Here is a 21,987-nt window from a genome sequence, read left to right as displayed (position 1 = left end):
GCATGCCAGCCTGCTCACCCCCAACTATCCCCCCACTCGCCTTCTTGCCCCCAACTGCCTCTCCCCCTGTTGACCTGCTTACCCCCAACTGGCCCAAACTGCTGGCCTGCTTGCCCCTAACTGCCCCCCTCCCCACTGGCCTGATCACTCCCAACTGTCTTCCCCTCCTGACCTGATAGCCCTTAACCACCTCTGCCTCAGCCCCACCACCATGGCTTTGTCTGGAAGGACATCAGGAAGGTCTCCCTGTCTAATTAGCATATTACCCTTTTATTAGTATAGATTGGATATTTATCTGCTATTTCAATTACTAGAGAAGGTGTCCAGATATTTTAAATGTCTCAGTACGATAATAGAATTTGTTATTTCTCCAGTTAAGTTGTCTCAATTATATTCTAAAATTTGTTCTTAGATATATGTTGGTTTTAAAATTGTAATATTTTCATATTAAGTATTATTTTTATTATTATGTGAAGACCATTTTTCTCCTAATTGTGCTTTTCACCTTAAATCACATTTTGCTTACTATTAATATAACCACAACAGCCTTTTTTGGGTTAACCTTTTCATGGTATTTTAATATCCTTTTTAAGGTTTTGCATCTTACTCATTTTGCCATCCAATCCTCCTCATTGGTCATAATTAGGTTCTATATAACCTCTTTTGGTTAATGTCTCCTTATTCTGAGAGATTTAATTTTCAGCAAAGCAAATGTAAAACTTGTCAGACACTCTTTGATTTTCTCAACATAAGACTGAATCTTCCTTTTAAGGAGGTTTTTTATTCCCCATTTGAAAGCCCTAAACATAATTTTACCTCTCAGCATAATCCTTACTCTAACACTAACTGTAATCCAATTTCTATGCCTGGGTAAAATCTCATGGATTAATCATTATTCTTTTAAAAATAATACTAAATGTTCTTCAATAATCTTTATCGCTATGGTCTTAGTTTTCTAGGTGTATCTAAATCTATGCCACTTTTTCTATAATTCTTAGTAGATCTGTTTACCCTTCTAGCATTGTGTAATCCTTTTACAGAAACCTACCAAGACTACAAGTTAATTTTAATTGTATGGTTTCTTTTTTTCTTAAAATTTAAAATTCACATTACTTGGACTTTCACAATGACATATATTTGCATTTGAAGTTATAAATGTTATTACTAATTCCAGCCCAATTGCTTTTTCATATCACTCCCTGGTACCTCCCACAATGTTTTCCTTCTCTGAAAGTGATAGCTGCTGTTTTTCCTAGTAAATGGATTTACATAGTTATCTGGATGTTTCTCTCCTCCCTCATCACATTTAGTTTCAATTCCTTTTGATTAGTTTATCTAGCCTCTGGGCAAACACATTCTCCAAGAAGAAGATAATGTGTAAGCTTGACAAAACTTAGAAAATAAGATGAAAACAGGGAAGGCATGCTAGGTAAAATGAATGGTGCAGAGGTAAAAGCAAAAAATGTGACTAGGAAACAGTCTATGGATAACTGGGGGATTTCTAAAAGAAAATAATAAGAAGGTAGGTAGAAAATATAGGTATTGGTCACAGGAAAATAGCCTTACATTTCAATTTCAATTTAAAAGTGAGATTTATCCTGCAGGTTTTAAAAATCTGATTTGAAATTCAGAAGTGTTGCTCAAAATTAGCCTGGCTAGTGTTGCTCAATGGTAATAGTTCAATTCCAGTTCAGGGCACATGCCCAGTTTGTTGTGGGCTTGATCCCCAGTGAGAGGCATGCAGGAGGAAGCCAATCAATGATTCTCTCTCATCAATGATGTTTTTATAACTCTCTTCCTCTCTGCTCTGCTCTGAAATCAATATTATACTTTAGATAACATTTTTTAAAAATTACTATGCAAATGACATGTAGAAGACATGGGAATAGAAATCAGATACATAGGTTTGATGAAAACCTGGACAATTATTCTAAATAAAATGGAATAAGTGAGAAATTTAAGAGATAATGAGGAGAATGAATAATACAGATAAACAGGAAAACTTTGGTAACATAGTTTAGCTTATTAACTTAGAAAATAGTATCACTGTACACATAGAAAGTTGCATAGGAAAAGTAGTTAGGGGACTAAGGATGTATTTGGGTTACGCATGGTGAGCTAGACACACATTCAAGAAACCTAGGATGAGAAGTCTGTTAAACAAAAATGCTTTATAGTTGATAGAGTTTGCAAGTAGCAGTCAGGGTCTTCTATGTTGTCAAACACCATGCGTGATCATCTAAGAGCGATGCTATATGATGACTTTCTCAGGTCAAGTTATAGAAACCTAACACAAAGTAGTTTAAGCAACAAAGAAGATTTGTTGTCTGGGTACTCAGGTAGATCACAAAACAAAGTAATTCAGACCTGAGCAGTTCTTGTGGTTTAAGAAATAAGAACTTGGGCTTGGTAACAACCAGAATTTTTTCTTGTCCTCCTTTCTTTGTCTCTTTGGTTTTATTTCCTTCTATGGAAGACAGACATCTTCCCACAAAAACAGTAATTACTGAACAACTTTGGAATTATATCATTAGAGAATTTTTCTAAAGAAGAAATGCTAGCCTCTGGTCCATGAAATCTGGGAAAGAGCTTTGATTGATTTGATTGGCTCTTGAGTTTCTTCTTGGGCCATTCACTGTGGTCAGGGGCAAGAAACAGTCTGGTTTAGATTCATCTCTGTGCGCAAGAAAGTGGATGTATCACTAGACAAATATTATATCTATGGAGAAAAAAAAACAGTTTCTACTAAGATGACAACTTGAGTCTCTCAATTTTATGAGGCCATAATGATTGAAATATATATTTACAAGTGCATCACTGTGCTGGATGTTAATATCGATAAATGATGCACGAGTCAACTGACAATGTCACTGATGATGATTAAAACAAAACAAAATGAAAAAAAACTGAGGGACTGACACTGAAGTAGAAAAATAAATAAATGAAATGGCTACATATTGTGTCTTTTAGCAAATCTATATGCAACTAAACTAAGTAAGGATATCATCAAAGGCACTGTCTTTCTTTGAAATAATTATAATCAAACATGATGAGACATCAAAGGATGGGTTTCAGGATAAACAAAAGAAAGTTTGCTTCAGGAAGAAAATTGCTTGGTATATGCCATTAGATTAGAATAAAGTTAAAAGCATGAAAATAATAACCCATCAATCTGTGGCATCTTGATTCTGAACAAGTCAGAAAACCAATGATGTTGTAAGTTGGGCTCATATGTAGTGAAAGCCATGAGGCAACATATATCTAGAACAGGTAGAAGTCATGGAGAAAAGTCAAGTCAGCCAAGAACAGAATAGGCAAAAAAAGAAATGCATGGAGAGAAGCAAAAACTGAGCTGTACGTCACAATTACAGTCGGGTATACCATGCTTAAATTAATCGAGGTGCTGATGAATCTGAGTTTTGGTATCTCAGTTCTACATGAGGTTTGCCTACATGGTAGTTGGAACTATTTCAGTTAGTTCTGACTTTCCTATGAATCCATAGTATATACCCGAGTTACTGAAACAATATCTCTGTATCTTTTTGTTCCTTGAAACCTGAAGAATCCTTAATATGTATATTAGACAAATCTTTTGTTTGAAGACAATGGGTTCCTAATAAATCTATGAATTTCGCAGTGCTCTATCCCTGATCAATGTACATGTCTTTGCATATTGTTGAGTGTTGAACAGCAAATACAAGTTGAATTAAACCAAATTTAGTTTACCAAGAGCACTGGTGCCCTAGCTGATTTGGCTCAGGAGATAGAGTGTTGGCCTGTGGACTGAAGGGTCCTGGGTTCAATTCCAGTCAAGGACACATGTCCAGGTTGCAGGTTTGATCCCCAGTGGGGGAATGCAGGAGTCAGCCGATCAACGATTCTCTCTCATCATTGATGCTTCCATATCTCTCCCTCTCCTTTCCTCTCTGAAATAAATAAAAACATATTAAAAAAATAGAAGAGCATTCTGGAAAATATAATTTGGAGACAGTATAGTATGATTTTAGAGCACAGGGACCTTGAAGTCAAACAGACCTGTCTTTCAATCTTGAAATTTTGTGTTCTCAAACAAATTTGTTAAGTTTGAATTTTAACACTTTTAAAGTGAAGTTAATAACAATGCCTCTCATAGGGCTCTTTTCAGTTTAAATAAGACAGTATGTTTTTAATAGAATTATTATCATATAGTGCCCCAAAGTGTTAGCTACTAATTATCATTGACTAGTATATAAGACAAAAAAATAAAGCAGTACCTATGTATATACAAAAGGCTAAGTGACTGACCTTCCATCCGACCGCCTGACCAGCTAGTATATATTATGCACACTGGAAATCTATAAAATAAAAGTGTAATATGCTAATTAGACCAGACAGCTGAACGACCTTCTGGACGTCCTTCTGGACAACCTTCTGGATGAAGCCAGGGCTTACATGAATTTCGTGTATCAGGCCTCTAGTTTAAAAATAAACATTGACTCATGAGTGTGTGATACATCTAAAGCTCTCACTGGTACCAATCACACATGTGTGTTTCCATCTGTCATTGTCAACCATGAACTTGGTTGATACTTTTATTATAGAGAAAGGGCAAATAGCGATATTAAAATATTTCTTTTAAATAATTTCCTTTCAATGTGCACAAATCCATGCACCAAGGCCACTAGTTATAGATAATACTGCTGTTGCAATTGGTGTCTTATATCTGCAGCAAGATGGGACGTTTAGTACAGAACCAGAGAATTTGATGGCTGCAGGCAACCCTGGCTTTCAGGCCAGACCTTCATGCTTAGGGTCAGAGCAAAGAGAAGCAAAACAGAATGTGTTTTTTCTACAAACACCCTGGTTTCAAAGAGAAAGAGAGGGGGAAGTAACTAGGTTCCCCAGTTTTCCATTGTAAAATCACTAATGACTTTAAGTTTTTACTTACATCTTGAGAAAAGTGAGTGAGGGGACACAAAAAGGTTAGAAATGTTATACCATTGGAGTCCCCTTCCTTAGAAATGAGAACACCAGAAGAATGAAAAAGGATCCTCCCTGATCTCTCCCAAATAAAACACATTTATTTATTCTGTTTTAGTTAGTCTTATAATTTTTGTAAATTATCTTGTATTATTTACTGGAGTAACTGCCAGAATATTACAGTATGATTTTTAGACAAGTCTAAAAGACTAACAAAGTACTAATTTCTTTTTTATATTTTCAAAATATGGATAATTCACTATGTAGGGAATATGAAAAAAGTAGATCATTGTTTAGAAAGAAAAAAGAATGGTAGTATTACTAGCATAATAAAAGAATGTTTTTGCCATGCAGACTTTGGAAAGATAAAGTAGCACCAAAGCATAACAGTCTTGGGACTGTCCATTGTGGAGGAGGGTGTAAACCCATGTGTGAGAGGGTCAGAGTGCATTGCACTCCCCAGGTCTGCTGTGCTCCTACACAGAGGAATAAGGGTAGAGCTAAACATCGATCATAACAATAAAGTACCAATGGGTAAGTTGGCTATTCTTAACTTCCAATTGTTCTCCTTTGAAAAATTCTTTTAAATGTGATATATTTTAAATCCACTTTTCTTACCAAAAGTTGCCATAATATTCCTTTTCTCTAAGGCCAAGACACCACCAGGGCATGGGTCCTAACAGACCTTTGGACAGCTAACAATTTGATTTTGTGTTTTTGTTTTGGCAGGGACTTTATTTTATTCTTTTTTTTTTTCATTTGGCTTTAAATCTTTATTGTTGAAAGAATTACACATGTCCCCTTTTTCTCCCATTGACCCCTTCTAGCCCACCCCCATCACTCCCCCGCCACCCCAAACGTTCACCACCCTATTGTCTGTGTTCATGGGTTATGCATATATGCATACAAGTTCTTTGGTTGATCTCTTCCCCCCATCCACCCCCACCTTCCTTCTGAGATTTGACAGTCTATTCCAAGTTTCTATGTCTCTGGATCTATTTTGGGATAACAATTTGTACACAAACATATGCTAGTGTGGAAATTCATGAGATAACTGTTGAGAGGTAATATTTTAATACAGTCTGGAATTCATGCAATGGGATGGCTACCCAACTATAAATTGCCTCTCTGATTGTGGTATTTTTAGACTCAGAAAAGCTTGGTGCTTTTTTCACCTAGTAAGTGCTATCTTTCTTATAAGTTGTGAAAATGTGATCAGATGGTGAGATCACAGCTGAAGGAAGCCTTCAATGGAATAACCTCAGGGATGTGGAGTTTCCATCTCAGACATGGTTGGAAATGGTTAATAGGAGAGCCTGGGCACTGCTGCTTAAAGCTGTAATTGCACCTGACCATAGCCGCTTCAGCGTCAGTTCCCTTCCAGTGAATTCAAATCGAAATGTCAAATTCATGGAGAGAAAAATGAAAAAGTTCTACATAAATTAAAACTTAAATTAAAGTCCTGCAGGAAATAAGAAGGTGTTGTGTTGTAGTCAGTGATTTTTAATTTTTAAAATTTTTTCCAGTGACAGTTAAATTGTTAGGTAATTGCTATATTCTAACAAAATGATATTGGTACAATCCGCTTCCCAGAAATTGCCTGGGTGCCTATTACAGAAGGAGACGTGACCACTGTACAAAAGAAACACTTCTAAAAAAAACATTAAATCTTTAGGGGAATTAGAGGGAAAGTTTTGAAAGTCACTTTTATAAAAGGACAAAGTGTTTTTCACTTGCTTTTTGCTTGGCTGAGGAATGCAGGACTCGGTGCTTTGGTGTGACTCATAGTATTTATTTTAGAAATGTGCTGCTTAGATGGAGATGGGATGCCGGGACTTTTCTTGGAGGAGCTGTTCCGAACACCTGTACTGATATGAGACTTTTTGTGTGTTGTCCTCAATAACTTTGGTATTGATGATGTTAAATATTTCTTTCACTTTGTTTTTCCTCCAGATCCAATGACCATTTCTTAATATGTTAAGGTAGGATTCAGAAGGGACTCTCCAAGAACCTCATGTGGGTATGGGGGAGTTTTTGTTAGGCACCAGTTCTAGTTTGTATGAAAGAGAATTAGACACAAATCTCCTATTTAATAATTATTTAATAAGCAAGATTTAAAGTTTATTTCACTTTCTTGAGAATAAAGTTCTTGGCTTCTAAAATAGCAGCCTTTATATAGACAAAGTTGCATTGAAATAAAAGCACTTGGCTGGTTAATAATGCATGAAACTTGTCTCTATGTATGTAGTTCACTCTTCCTCATATCACTTCTCATTAAATGTTGGTTGAAAGATATTTAGCCCTTAGGCCTCTATTCTTTCACATTGAAGAGATCTTTATTTTTAGATAATAAAAATAAAAACATTACTTTGCCATATTGATGTGTTATCTGGGCTGTGAGGTGAAGCAATTCTAATAAAAAGACACTAATTTAGACTCTTGTTTGTTTTTAGGATCTTCCAAGCCAGTGATTTTTAATAAGCCCCAAGTAGAAGGCTGAGCTATGTGGGTGGGTTATAAATCTCTACTTGATGTGCCTTCTTCCTCCCTTCTTTCATTCATCAAGCACTTATTGAGCTGGGTGTTGTTGTTTTCAAGATTAAAAATTTTTCAGAAAGATGGAGATCAAAATTCCATAGTTTTATTATTAATAAATTGTAATAGAAAATATATTTCAGCTATGTAGCTACAACCAGACTTCCTAATGTTTTTCTTTCAGAATAAAATCCATCCATATCAGAAATTCAGGCATCTCCCCTTGACAGAGGCAGAGTCTGCTTTCAGAAAGCTATGCATCTTGGGACAAAAAGCTGGGAAGAAGCCTAGGGGAAGAGATTTACAGACTCAGGTCCTTCCTCCTCCTTTACCTGTGTGCTGTGTCACTTCTCCGTGGGGAGGAGAGAGAAGGCCCTCCATAGTCCTCCATGCTTTTCTCTTATAGGTTGCGTACATTCTCATTTCTTCCTATGGGAAGCTGGGAGGGAGAATAGACTCACCTCTGCCATCTCTGCCTTCCCCATAAGGATTTGCTTGGGGCAGGCAATTTGCTAGGAGTTGTGTGATATGCACAGGCAGAAAAACTAAGTGACCTGCCCCTGAAGCAATCTCATGTGGAAAGGAACCTGATACCCAGTTGAAGAAAGAAACAATGTCATTCCTTGTAGCCAAGATCTGAGGAGGAACATCAGAGTAGGGAAAGCTTTTAAGCTGGCCTTTGAAAGATAAGTGGGATATAGCCAGGAACAGATGGATGGAAAGACTTTAAAAAATGGGCCGAAACTGGTTTGGCTCAGTGGATAGAGCATCGGCCTGCGGACTGAAAGGTTCCGGGTTTGATTCTGGTCAAGGGCATGTACCTTGCCTGTGGGCACATCCCCAGTAGGGGGTGTGCAAGAGGCAGCTGGTCAATGTTTCTCTCTCATCGATGTTTCTAGCTCTCTATCCTTCTTCCTTCCTCTCTGTAAAAATCAATAAAATATATATTTTTTTAAAAAATGGGAACAAATACAAGGTGAAGAAAAATCAGGGATCTCAGCTGGTGTGTGTCTCACTGGGTGAACATCCGCCCAAGAGGTCACAGCTCATGTCTGGGTTTCGGGTTGATCCCCAGTAGAGGGCATGCAGGAGGCAGCCAGTCAATGATGTTTTTCTCTCATCAAAGTTTCTATCTATCCCTCTCATTTCCTCCCTCTACAAATCAATAAAAACATACTAAATATATATATATATATATATATATATATATATATATATATATATATATATATATATATCAGAGAACAGTGGTAGGATTTTTTAAAAAAGAATGAATGTAAAAAATTTCAAAGAAAAAGTAAATTAGCAAATTATGCAGCAGAAATAGAGAGAATAAGAAAAATAATACCCACAATACACATAAAATAAAGAGTGATTTTTTTTAGAAGCTCAATATTTCTGGACTTAATATTTAACACTTAATACTCCTAAATTTAAGTATTTAAAAACAACTCCTAAAATTTCATGACAATTTTTAAATGGTGCCATGTCTATCTCATAGATTTGCTCTGAGGTTCTCATGTGCTTATATACTACTTAAACTAAATATTTGTGAGCATAGGATCAGATAACATAGCTAAAGACCAAGCCAAGAATTTATTTCCAAAATAATGGTTAAGGTGAAAGTGGTGATTCTCAAAGTCTTGTGAGGTATCAATTTTGAAACTTAAAATAGTTTACTATCCTCAAACAAGAAAATTAGGATCATTTTCCCCTCAAGGGTTCTGGGCATACAAAGTCTTTTTTTCCTTCAGAGAATTTTAAATTGTGGTGCATAAGAAAGAAGAAAAACAACTAAATATCGCTAGTGTAGGGGAAAAAAGTCAAAATTCAAAACAAAGTACAGTTTCTACTGAATGCATATTGCTTTTGCTCAATCTTAAAGTAATAAAATCTAAAGTCCTACCATCATAAGCTGGGTATCATCTGAATATTGGAGCAGCAAAATGTGTGTTGGAAGGAAGAGAAAGAAAATTTAATATTACAATGCTTGAGGAGTTTTGAATTTGAATTTCAGCTCAAAGGACACTAAAACATTTATTCTTGTAAAATAAGCAGCATGATACAACATGGACTGTTGAAATGTTTCAAAAGCCATAATAAAATTGAAAACAAAAGAAAAATTGAGAAATGTTTTTTGGCCAATGCAGTTATGGGACTATAAGGGTTTATAACTGGGCATTATGTGTTGTTTTACCATTTATGTTTCTCTGTAATATAAAGGAGGATGTGGAAGGATGGTTTCAAGAGAGAAGGAGTTTATTTTATTCATACTATTGTAAAACTTAATTTCAAAACGTTTGTTAAATCCAAGTGTACTGAAAGCTACAGTCAGCTTGTAGTTGTTCATACTCAGCATCTATGAAAATCTTTAAATCATTTGGAACTGTAATTCTTAAGCAGAAGGGTTTACTGGGAATACAATTTGGAAGAAAACTCTATAAATCAATATACTAGCATTAAACTGTGTCTCATCTTCCTTTTCTTAGATTTTCTGTTTTTATTTTCTCTTTTCCTGAACTTGCATTTTTCCCTTTAGCTTATGATGGTGCACTATTTGCACATTGTTTTAGATAGTAACATTGTTATTAGAAGAAGCATTGCTCTGCACATTAAGCATTCCTGATTCAGTTGTGCAAGCTTTAGAATGTCAGCCTGCCCTGGCGCTAGTATTGTATTTGCTTCATTGTGTTATTTCTCTTTCATGAGGCCCCTGGTACCAAACCTCAGCTCCAAGATGGAAGTTCTGAAAGAGCTAATCATGAATCACAGTGGTTGGAATATTTTGGAATAAATTGCTGAAAACATACAGCAGCCCCTCAGGGTTACCATAGAAAACAAGAATTGGTCTTTGAGTATCTGGTTTGACCTGTGATTCCTACATTGATTGGTAACAAAACAGTCACTAGAGCTAGAGGGTAAACAGAGAAAAATGAAGTTTTGCCCTTAAAATCTTGACAAGTTCAGGCAAGAAATTTTGCATTTCTTTCAGTATTCACAGGAAGAAAGGCTGGTTGTTATTTTACAGTTCATTAATCATTCCTTGGTAAAGGGCTATGGAGGAGCAGAAGGAAGCTGGGGTCAGCCAGCCAACAGCCAGCCCATAATAATGACCCTGTTGCAGAGGTCTTTAGCTGAGAGCAGCCAGCCCGGGCACAGGGACTGCTATGATTAGTCACCAAAGCCAGTTGAGCTTGAAGTGCCCGCTGCTTTCAAAGAAAGCAATGCTAAAAACTCTAAAGTCCCCTGATGTAATTATTTAATCCAAATAACATATTTTTCTAGATTTTTTGAAGTTATAAAAGCTGAGAGGGATTGAAGAGATAAAGACTAAATCAAAATGTACAATTATGTTTCCTCTCCTTAAACAATTACCAGTGGATCAAAAAGAAGCATTGAAGATTTGGCAGAATAATTATTACTTGTTCAATGTTAACCATACGCTCATAATTATTGTACCACAGGTATTTTTTTTAGTCGCCTTCCAGGCCTTTCCTCTTTCTTTATTCCTCCCTAAATTCAATATGCAGACCTTGTCAAATAAATATTGTATAAAATTGTTTTGCAGAGACTCTTATAGTTACAAACCCTGGCTCAACTGTAGGACACAATTGTACTCTATCTTGATTAATAGAAGAGTTGAGTATTGTTTACAAAAACAATAAAAGAAAAAGCTTGCACTTTTTTTTCTGTATTAATCCTCACCAGAGGACATTTTGGACATTTTTTTCCATTGATTTTTAGAGAGAGTGGAAGGGATGAGTAGAGACAGAGAAACATCAGTGTGAAAGAGACACATCTGTTGGTTGCCTCCCACATAGGAATAGAACCCAAGACCCTACAGTCCAAAGGCCAACATTCTAACCATTGAGCCAAACCAGCTAGGGCCTCGCACTTTCTTTATAAAAGCCTTATAAGAAACATAGCTACTTCTTTTTCAGATGGAAATTATTTATAAATACCAGAAAAATGTCCAGAATTGAATGCCTTTAAAATAATATCAGGCATTTCCTGATATATGACAGTTTTATTTAAAGATTTTGATGATAGTTTTTATATTTTACTATTTTATCACAAATATTTCTATTGTTTGTGTCTTTATATAAAGAGCAGTATATTAACAGAAATCTCAGTGTTTACACATACTTAAGTTGAAATTTTATTAATTTAAAATGTATTATCTTTCATATAGCATCTGGCATGAAGCTTAATTTTTATTTTGTGGTAACAAGTTGGCAAACAAAATGAATTATGCGAAATGAATTGCCAAGAAAGTACTTTCAAAAAGCTATAACCAGTTTGACTCAGTGGATAGAGCATAACCCCTTGGACTGAAGGGTTCCAGGTTCAATTATGATCAAAGCCATTTACCTCAGTTATAATCTGGATCCCTGGTCCTAGTTGGGGATGCATGCAGGAGGCAAACATTTGATGTCTGTCTCATATCTATATTTCTTTCTTTGTCTCTCCCCTTCCCTTCCACTCTTTCTAAAAAATCAATGGAAAATATCCTTGGGTGAGGATTGACAACAAGAACAAAATGTAAAATAAAGTATAATGAATTTTTTTTGATACATAAAGCTTGGAAGCATGCATTTGCTTAATACTAATTGAGTTCCTAATTATAAATCATTGTTCTATGCATTTCAAATACCTATAATGGAAAATGTTAATTAACTTTTTGTAGTAGTTCAATGTACTTGAAAGATGTAATTTTTTGATATGCTAAAATTCTGTTTCTTCTCTTTGGATTATTTCCCTCATTGAGAATGCAATACATAAGTTTACTTACAACCATGTTTAAAACTTATTTTGATGTTTGTCTTCCCTAAGGAAGTTTGTTCAACTATGACAATGATAGTTCTTTCTCTTTTTATAACACCTTCAGGATTCTATCTGAGGCAGTATCAAGCCTTGAATCAGATTTCCTATTTGCCATAATTCTAATCACTCACAAATGCATTGAAGAAAGATATGATAAAAGAGAATGTGTGGACTTCAGATTTCAAAACTTTATAGACATAAAGAGGATAATAATAAAGCAGGAAAGATATGGATTTACGTAGAAAATGTGCATTAATTACAAGACCATAAAGTGGCACCAAGACAGACAAAGCTGGTCAGTCAAATCAAGCTGCTTCCAGCTAAAATAACCCTGCTTACTGGAATTCATGATTGGGAGAATTTTGCATTTTTTTTAGAGCTACTTAGTGCTTCCCTTCCATCTCACTGACAACTATTCAAATTGCTTGCCGACATCCTGGCTTAAGCTTATATAACTGACTGTAGCTGGTGCTAGCAGCATCCAAATTCTGCCTAGAGCAATACAAAAACACAGCAAATGAATTCTGGGTGAATAAAGAAGGACATTACATTTGTAAAGTTTTCGCTACAGGATTTCTTTAAATATTGTACTTCTCTAATGCAATTGAAGTAATCTAATTAAACTTATAAAAGACTTTCAGAAAGATATCCATAGTGTTAGTTAATTCTTGTCACGTACCCATTAGCACAGTCATGATGTTTTGAAATACCATTAAAGCTAAATGAGAGCATTCCAATTCCTCTAAATGTTTATAATTTGTCAGAATCAGAAACTTCATGAAATTATTAAAAATATTTATGGTATTTCTACAAAATAAAAGGCACTGGCCGAATTTCTTTAAAAACAGTGTGCTAACATTAGCATTTGGCTTCTTATTAGAAAGATATATAATCTTTATGAAATACATTTTATTAAAAGTTATGCAAGTGCCATTAATTACAGAGAAAGGCAAACTGTAAAGAACATAAAAGAAATGCGTATAGGTGCATAGGAATTAGGAAAATGAAAACAATCCACCATTTGTCCACCAATCCGATCTGAAATATCATGGCTGACATGTACACATGAGAATTTTTCATCTTTGAAAATAATTATGAAAAATCATTGAAAATCCATGGAACTAGAGATGTGTAAACATGAAAACTCTTCAAGAATCGTTTAATGAAGATCTTAGGTATCTTAAAAAATAAAAAGTAATTGTTTGGGGGGCAACGTTTAAAAAATAGTTTGTTAAACATATGATTCATATCAGCTAATACTGTTTGACTGCAAGTAACAAATCTGACTGCAAGTAACAAATCTGTTACCTAACCCTAATAGCATTTATTTTTTAGCAAAAAAGAAATGTCTGAGATACTCCAGACACTTATGCCAACCCAATGATGCTGTCAGTGATCTGGCTCCTTTTAATTTCATCCTTCATTTTTGGCTTTCCTCCTCGGTTTCCTACTCTAGCTCCACCATCACATGTATAAAAGGTGCCTGCCAGCCGGGAGGGTCCCTGTTTGCTGGGAAACCCTTAGCCAGGACATCCCTGCTTCTCACTGAGTGGTTAGTTTCCCATTTTTAAGCCTCTACTGTGACTTGACCAAACATCAATCTGGCTTCTCTCTTCTATAGACGGTCCTGAACACCAGGTGTCTTCCAAGCATAAACAGCACTAAAATGTAGAGCAACCCTCATGAGCTTAAGCTGGGAAGTGGCCAACCACCCCAAGACATTCCCTGTAACACCTTACAAAATGTACACTCTGCTTATTACCCCCTGTTTTCTTACTACCCCCTGTTTTTCTGATTTCCCTACTGATTGCTTCTATCTCCCTGTAAAAGAATTTTTTTCTGTTTGATTATTGTTACATATTTGACAGTATTACAGATGTCCCTCAACCCTCCCCCAACCCCTTGCCTCCTTCCTCCCAGCCCCTGCCCTACCCCAGGATTTTGAGATCCCTGTAGATTTCTGAGATTGGAATGTTCCCTCTATTGTAATAGTCTTTCTTTTAAATCAAGTCTGGACTTGTTTTTATGACACTTCAATTTCGGGTTTGGGGAAATAAGAAAGAAAGAGCAGTAGTGATATTAGTTATTAGGCCACATGGAGCGTCTGCTGCAGTTTAAAAACTTTGCAGTGTTTGAGCAGAAACTGGCCTGACTGTTGACCAGCATTGTTATGTAAGAACATCATTTATACATTGGAAAAAGGCTTGACCTAGTCCTAGGTGACCTGAATGTTCCTCCCCAAATCTGGCAGTATGATTCATACCATGGTTTACATAAACCCCCTGTGATCAGCTTTCAAGCAGTGATCACATCTAGTTTTAATCAATTTGAAAAACATTTAGAGACAATAGGATTTAAATAGGACTTTAATCATGGGTAGAATTTTGATAGTTGAGACAATAGTGCTATATATTTAATCAGGAAAATGTTCAGTATTTGTAACTCATCAACATGAAGCTGCCTGGATGCTGTATTTAACTACCAATGATTTCCCAAGCTCCCAGCTTTTATGAGGAGAATAAGTAAATTCAAGGTTCCCATATATGTTGATATTTCACCCTAAAAGATACATTCTTGGGTTCAAAACATTTTTATTCCCATTTTAGTTTATTCAAGTCTTGGCAAGAAAATAAAACTAATATGCAATTTTCTCTCCTCTTGGTTCAAAAAATCAATGTGATAAAACTATCTTGAGCTCATCGAAAGTAATTTAAATCATCCAAATGTGTCAAATATCTAATCATATTTGGAAATAGGATGAGAAAGAAGTTCTTTACTAATTCTCATGGAAAAAAATAATCCTTTTTTATGGATATACTGAAAGGTGTGAAAACAACTTTCAGACAGAAATTATATAATTCATTACCTTAGCAGAAATGAATATAGTACTTAAGAAAAAAAGAAAATGCTTTGAAAAAACCTGAAAAATTATTTTTCTTTAAATGCAACTCATCTTGCTTCATAAATACTTTTCACTCAAGTTAACTTATTTGATTGCTTTCTGAATGAGTGTAAGAATTATAATTTTATATACTCATCTTGTTAGTATATATCAACACAATAATTTTAATTAAAAAGAATATAGAAAATCCTTTTTGCTATTTTCTGTTTAAGATTTTAATCTTACTGTATAATTTCTTTTATGTGTTTTAAAATAAACTTTAATATTTCCTGGTCTCAGACAGCAAATATATTTAGGCAGACACACTATATGAAACACTTCAGCCTTGATTTTAGAAATGGAATACTTGTATCAAAGTTTTACTTATAAAAAGCATTAGTAGGAAATTTATGTCATTGATTCATGAAGTAAAAATATTTTTCTTGCCAGAAATGTGAAACTCCTTTTACTGATTTGCTTTTGTTTTGAAAAGTTAAAAAAATACAGCAAGGTACAATAAATAATATGACAAGTACCCAACACAGAATTGGCCAGTACTGACTTGTTAAAATTTTTCTTCCTATAGAAATATAAATCTGATTATCTTTTTACATATTTACCTTTTGTATACTTTAATATTTTATAATTTTTGACATCACATACAAATTTTATTAGATTTATCCCTATAGATAGCAAAGGTAAATATAATTTTTATTGCTACTGTGAATGTTTATGTTTTGTATAGCATTTTCCAATTTGTTATTGTTTACAGGGATGGGCATAAGTAGTTTATAAATAATACAAATTAATAATATAAAAATTAATAAACAAAGGAATAGACTCTGTGTTTTGCATAATCACAACTATAAACTTAATTTTGCCCACTCCTGTATTTATAAAAAATCTAATGATTTAGTATATTGATTTTGTATTGAGCACACTTATAAACTAATATACTGAATGCCATTTAAGATTGTCTTGGATTTTCCATGTAAATAAAAACTATTTTGTGGCTTCTTTTTAAATTTATATGCTTCATATATATCTTTCTTGAATTATTAACATTCAGTAATTAAATGATAATAATATGCTAATTTCACTTCTGACATATATAGGGACAATCCTTACATATACTTTTTAAAATAATATTTCTATAGTTTGTTGGTACACTTTATCAGGTAAAGATGTTCCCTTACATTCCTAAATTGCTAAGAACTTTTTACATAAATGAGTGTTGAATTTTTCAAATGATTATTTCTGCACCTATATTTTTATCATATAATCTTTTAGCTTAAAAGATCAATATTTTATAATGAATTGCTAATTTAAAAATGCATCCAACCTTGCATTCCAGGAATAAATAGTTTTTCTTTGGTATTTTTGAGTTCTTTCATATACTATACTGGGTTGAATTTAATTTCTGTTTTATTTGTATTACCACATGTGTTTGAAAGGTGATATTTTAACTTTAATTTAATTTTATACTATTGCCTAATTTTTTGTATATATTAGATTCATAAAATGAGTAAGAGTCTCCCATAATATTTTTGTTTCTACAATAAATTGTTAATATAGGAATTACTTATACCTTTAAAATCTGATAAAACTGACCTATATAATGATCTGGACCTATTACCTATTTTAAAGAAAGGGTTTTTTTGTTTGTTTGTTTGTTTGTCATTGCTCCCAACCTATTCAGTTTTTAATAGCCAATGGTCTATAGAGTTTTTCTACTTATTAAATCAATTCTAGTAACTTATTTTTATACAAAATTGCCCATTTTGTTTTTCTTTTAAAATACATTGGCATAACGTTGTTTATAATATTTTATGATAAAAAACAATCTCTGAAGTATTATCATTATCTTTCCCCTTCAAATTGCTAAACCTGTTTATTTGTACCATCTTTTATTACTATTATATATAATTATAATTATTATTAATATTATTATTATTAATCTTGTTAGAGGAGCCCAAATCTCAGCCTGTCACACATGCAATTCTCCTAGCTGCAATAATTAATTTAGAAATTGGAACATGCTCTAATTCATAACAGTGGTAAAGAGACAGAGTTTTCTGGAACTTTTGAAAAGTTGTGGTTTTCCCTTCTGAGGATTTAGGCACAAATCTGTGGCCCCAAACTGCTCTAATCCTATTTACTAGATGTACCGGTTAATAATGTGGATTTTTTTTTCAATAGATGGAATTACACATATGTTGATATATAAGAGATTTGATATGTATGTTATTTTGTTGTATTGATAACAACCTTCAAAACTTTATATGTCAAATTTGCTGAAGGCATTAACATCATAGGTATTTTTACACTTAAAAATGTGGAATTTCATGCCAAAAAAAAAAAGCATTTGAGGGAACTTTAATTTATTACTTTATTTTGAAGAAAAGTGCTGTTGAATACTTCGGGAAGCTTATGGTGAACATGCTCCATCTCAAGATACTTGTGAACGCTGGTTTAAATGCTTTAAAAGTGATGATTTCAATGTCAAAGATAAAGAAGTCCAGATCAACAGAAAATGATTGGAGACCAACAATTATAAACATTATTGGATGAAGATAGCATATCAAACTCAAAAACAACTTGCACAAAGATTACACCTTGCTCAGCAAACAATTTCCAATCATTTATAATACAAGCAATGGGAAAGATTTTAAAGGAAGGAAAATGGGTGCCACATCAACTAAATGAAAGACAAATGAAAAACCAAAAAGTCATCAGTAAAATGTTTGAACAGCACAAAAGAAGGTCTTTTTTGCATCTAATTGTGACTGGCGATGAAAAGTGGATTTATTTTGAGAATCCCAAATGCATAAAATCATGGGTTGATCCAGGTCAAACATCAACATCGACTGTAAGGCCAATCGCTTCAGAAAGAAGACAATGCTCTGTGTTTGGTGGGATCAGGAAGGTGTGGTATATTATGAGCTTCTAAAACCAGGTGAAACATTTAATACTGATTGCTACTGACAAATAATCAACTTGAACCATGCTTTGATGGTGAAATGACCAGAATGGGCCAGAAGACATGGCAAAGTAATTTTGTTTCATGATAACGCACCATCACACACTTCAAAAAAGTTAAAGACACGTTAAAAGATCTTGCCTGGGAAGTATTAACCCACCTGCTGTATTCACCAGACCTTGCTCCTTCAGATTACCACTTGTTCTTATTGATGGCACACATACTTTCTGAGCAGCACTTCAAAACGTATGAATAAGTGGAAAATTGGGTCTCTGAATGGTTTGCCTCAAAACAAGAATACATTCTATTGGGACGGTATCCACAAATTACCTGAAAGATGGGGAAATGTGTAGGTAGTTAGCAATGGACATTACATTGAATAAATAACTTTTGATGTTTCTCTTGAAATTATCATGTTTTCTTTGATTACGAAATCCGCTATTGTTAACATGTACACCTAGTAAAGGATCCTAATAAGAAAAGGCACCCAAACAGGATGAAAGAGTCATGCATGTTTTGGGGAGATTGAACCTTAGCTACTAGATCAAATTCTCAATCTGCCTCTGAACTCTCAGGTAAATGAGGCCAAAAGTTCATAGTGTAAAACTCTTGCTTACTTAAATCCTAACAGTTGCACCTGTTATTTTTTTCTGCATATCCTTTAGGTTAACTCTATTTTCATTCTTAGACTTCCTTAGTAGAGTTTCTACATAATTGCCTGTACAATACATGTGTATTCAGAAGTTGGCAGTAAATGTTTTTCATGTGAATAAAACACTATTTTACAAATTCTCAATCAATATTTCTCAAGGTCACTGGCTCTTCTCTCTGCCCAGCACCACCCAGATAGATGGTCATCAAAATCTCTAGTTCAGCTGATTGCAAACTCCCAGAATCTTATTACTTGGTGCCAGCATAGCCAACCCTCCTCCATGTTACAACCTCTGCAACTAGACAACTTGGTCTAAAGTGCAAATTCTGTTTACCCTTTCCTGCTTAAAATCCTTTGAAGACTGAATTATCAGGGAATTTGGTTGCAAATGATAAAAATCTTAATTCTGCTAAATTTAAGAATAAGCAGAAGTGGAATGTGAAACATATTAGAGAGTTCACACAGTCAATGCCCAGAAAATGGGCAGAACAAAAGGAAGGCAAGGTACAGCCAAGGCTGTCACAGGCAATTTATTCTGATGGAATGAGAGGTTGACACCTTTGTAGGGTCCATGTTCCCAGGGTTTTGAAGAGTATCTGTTTATTTTCCTTTTGGGAATTTTTTTTTTTTTTAACCAAAAGAAAGGGTGTTCATGGAAGACAGTGGTAAAGTGGCAAATAAAAATTAACAGTGGTCCTCAACTTCTCCAGTTCAGACCCTACAACGTGGCTTATAAAAAAACTCACACTGAGCTTCTCATGTTTTTCTTTCTTTAGGTATGTTCTTCTAGCTAACTTCCTTCATCCCCCGGCTCTCAGCTCAGAATTTGCTTCCTCCATTAGAAGCTTTCCCTTAGTTCTCATGTCTAAGTTGGATGTTCCATGTTCGAATAGAAAAAACTGTTTCTAAAATGTCTTATTAATGTTTTAGATGGAATTCTACATCTCCTTCACTGGACTTTATCCACTCCTCTATTTCTGCCTCACACATAAAATGATACTTGGCACAAGCAGACACTCAGTAAACAAGTATCGAACGAATAAATAATGTATGTGCAGGCATTCAATGGGATTCCTGGAAAGTACTTTATTATTCAGTAATGCTATTCCCCCTCTTCTGTTTCTTTTTCTATTTTGTAAGAAACAGTTTAGTTTACGATCTGTGCCAATCATATCTGGATTCTGATGTATTAAAGGGGAACTTGGGATGGACACTTTGATAGCCTTTGATACTGACTGCTCTTCTTAGGAAATAATAATTTCATCCCAGTAATGTTTCTTAGCATTTCATTTTCCATTTATCCAGAAATCATGGGTGTGGACTCCAGGTATACCTGGGGTGCTTGATATTCTACATAAGTCTGTTCTCTGGGACTAGAGCTGCTGCTTTGTGTATTGGAGGAGGTTCATGCTAATTGTGTAGATTCCCTTAAATCTGTCATCTTGATCCCAATATGTCTTGCCTAAGAAATGTATGCATGATGGCTCTTTTTCCATCTTACTTAGTGATAATTTAAGTTTTCTATTTTTGATAGGAAATTAATTAATTGTTCTATAACTTTGAGAGACAGGCTGCGTATAGTAAAAAAAATTATGTCATTCAGCCAATCTTTCTTTAACATGCAGGTATTGGGTTTGCCTATTAGGTTTTAGACTCTGGAATAGGCAAAAATGATTCAATGATAAATAAGATTCATTTCATTCTTTAAACGTAGTGAGAGAGACAAACACAGAAATCATTCATTCTAAAACAAAGAAAACAATAAGCAAAATGGAAACACTGAGTAGGGTTGTACCTGGGTAAAGACGCATGTGGCATTTCTGTGCCTTGATAGTCAAGTAGGAATAACAAATAAGAGTTTGATTGAAACACTAAGTCTTCTGATGTTCCTTATGCTCTCTAGTGCAAGAGATGTAGAGAATTGTTAAAACAAATATGAATTATATTCTACCTGTGGAAATCAGACTATAATTGTGAAAGCTTTTACTCAGCAGTACCTAGAAAACATTTAAATTTACAGTGATTAAGGACATAATTTTTAAAGTAATATGGTAAGTATAGGTATTTCCTTAGAGCCTTCAGGAATTAAGTTCAGGACTTATGGAAGAAAGAATTTCCTGAGAATGGCTGTTTTTAAAATTTTCTAAAAATACAGATTTCATGGTATATAGATTTAAACAGAAGATATTCAACTATTTAGTCAGAGTTTATTTTATAACATTTCCATGAATGCTGTGGTAGACTCTATTATTTAAATATAATTCTTCTGTCCTTCAGTTCCCTGTTATGATTCATTTGGGGCTGGCTTCTCTGTGCCATTGACTTTGGGCTTGGCCAGGTGACTTCATTTGGCAATGGAATGAGGGTGCAATGAGAATGTTCTGGCTCTGAGATGAAGTCTTAAGAAAAATCATTAAATACTTTGCTCACTGTTCTTAGAGAGATTTTTCTATCTGAAATGAGAAGCATTTGCCCTGGGTATTTGGTGGATAGAATGAGAAACACATAGTTTTGAACCTAATCTTCAGTCTGAAGCAGAGCTTTGTCAGCCAATCTATAGACCTCTAAGCATGAAATAAATGTTTGTTGTGTAAAGCCATGGAGATGAAAAATATATATTCTTGTGTTAGTTGTATAGCATTTGTTAACAGAAACATGACAAATACAGAGCTACCTCACAGCCTCTCAAATCTGTCTCTGCATGAGGATGATAAAGAAAAAAAGAAACAAAACTGGTGTTTTCTCACTGCCAAATACAGTTTTAGATATATAGCACCATTATTTATAGTATAGCTTAGTGGTTAAAATCTCAGTTCAATTCCCAGCTTCATCACTTAATACCTGTGTGTTCTTGGGAAAGCTACTTATCTCCATATCTAGTTTTCCTTTTATGGTCTATATGAAATGTAAAGGAAACAAAACAAGAAAAAGAATTGCCAGCCACATAGTATCACCAAATATCAGCTAGCATTATATTAATACTCTTTATCATAGACTAATAAGGCAAGTTTTACTAAATAAGCTTTGAAGATTACAGAAGTGAGGATTGTCTATGTTAACTGTTCTTGAATGGTTTTAAATTCAGGTTAACTTTACTATAACGTCCATACTTATTACATAAACTTCTGAGTTAGAAATCTTTTTCCTCTTCAGATT

The sequence above is a fragment of the Pipistrellus hanaki genome (genome assembly GCF_964339955.1).
Source record: "Pipistrellus hanaki genome assembly, chromosome: 3".
In the NCBI taxonomy this organism is placed as follows: Eukaryota; Metazoa; Chordata; class Mammalia; order Chiroptera; family Vespertilionidae; genus Pipistrellus; species Pipistrellus hanaki.
This window is presented reverse-complemented; position numbering follows the sequence as displayed.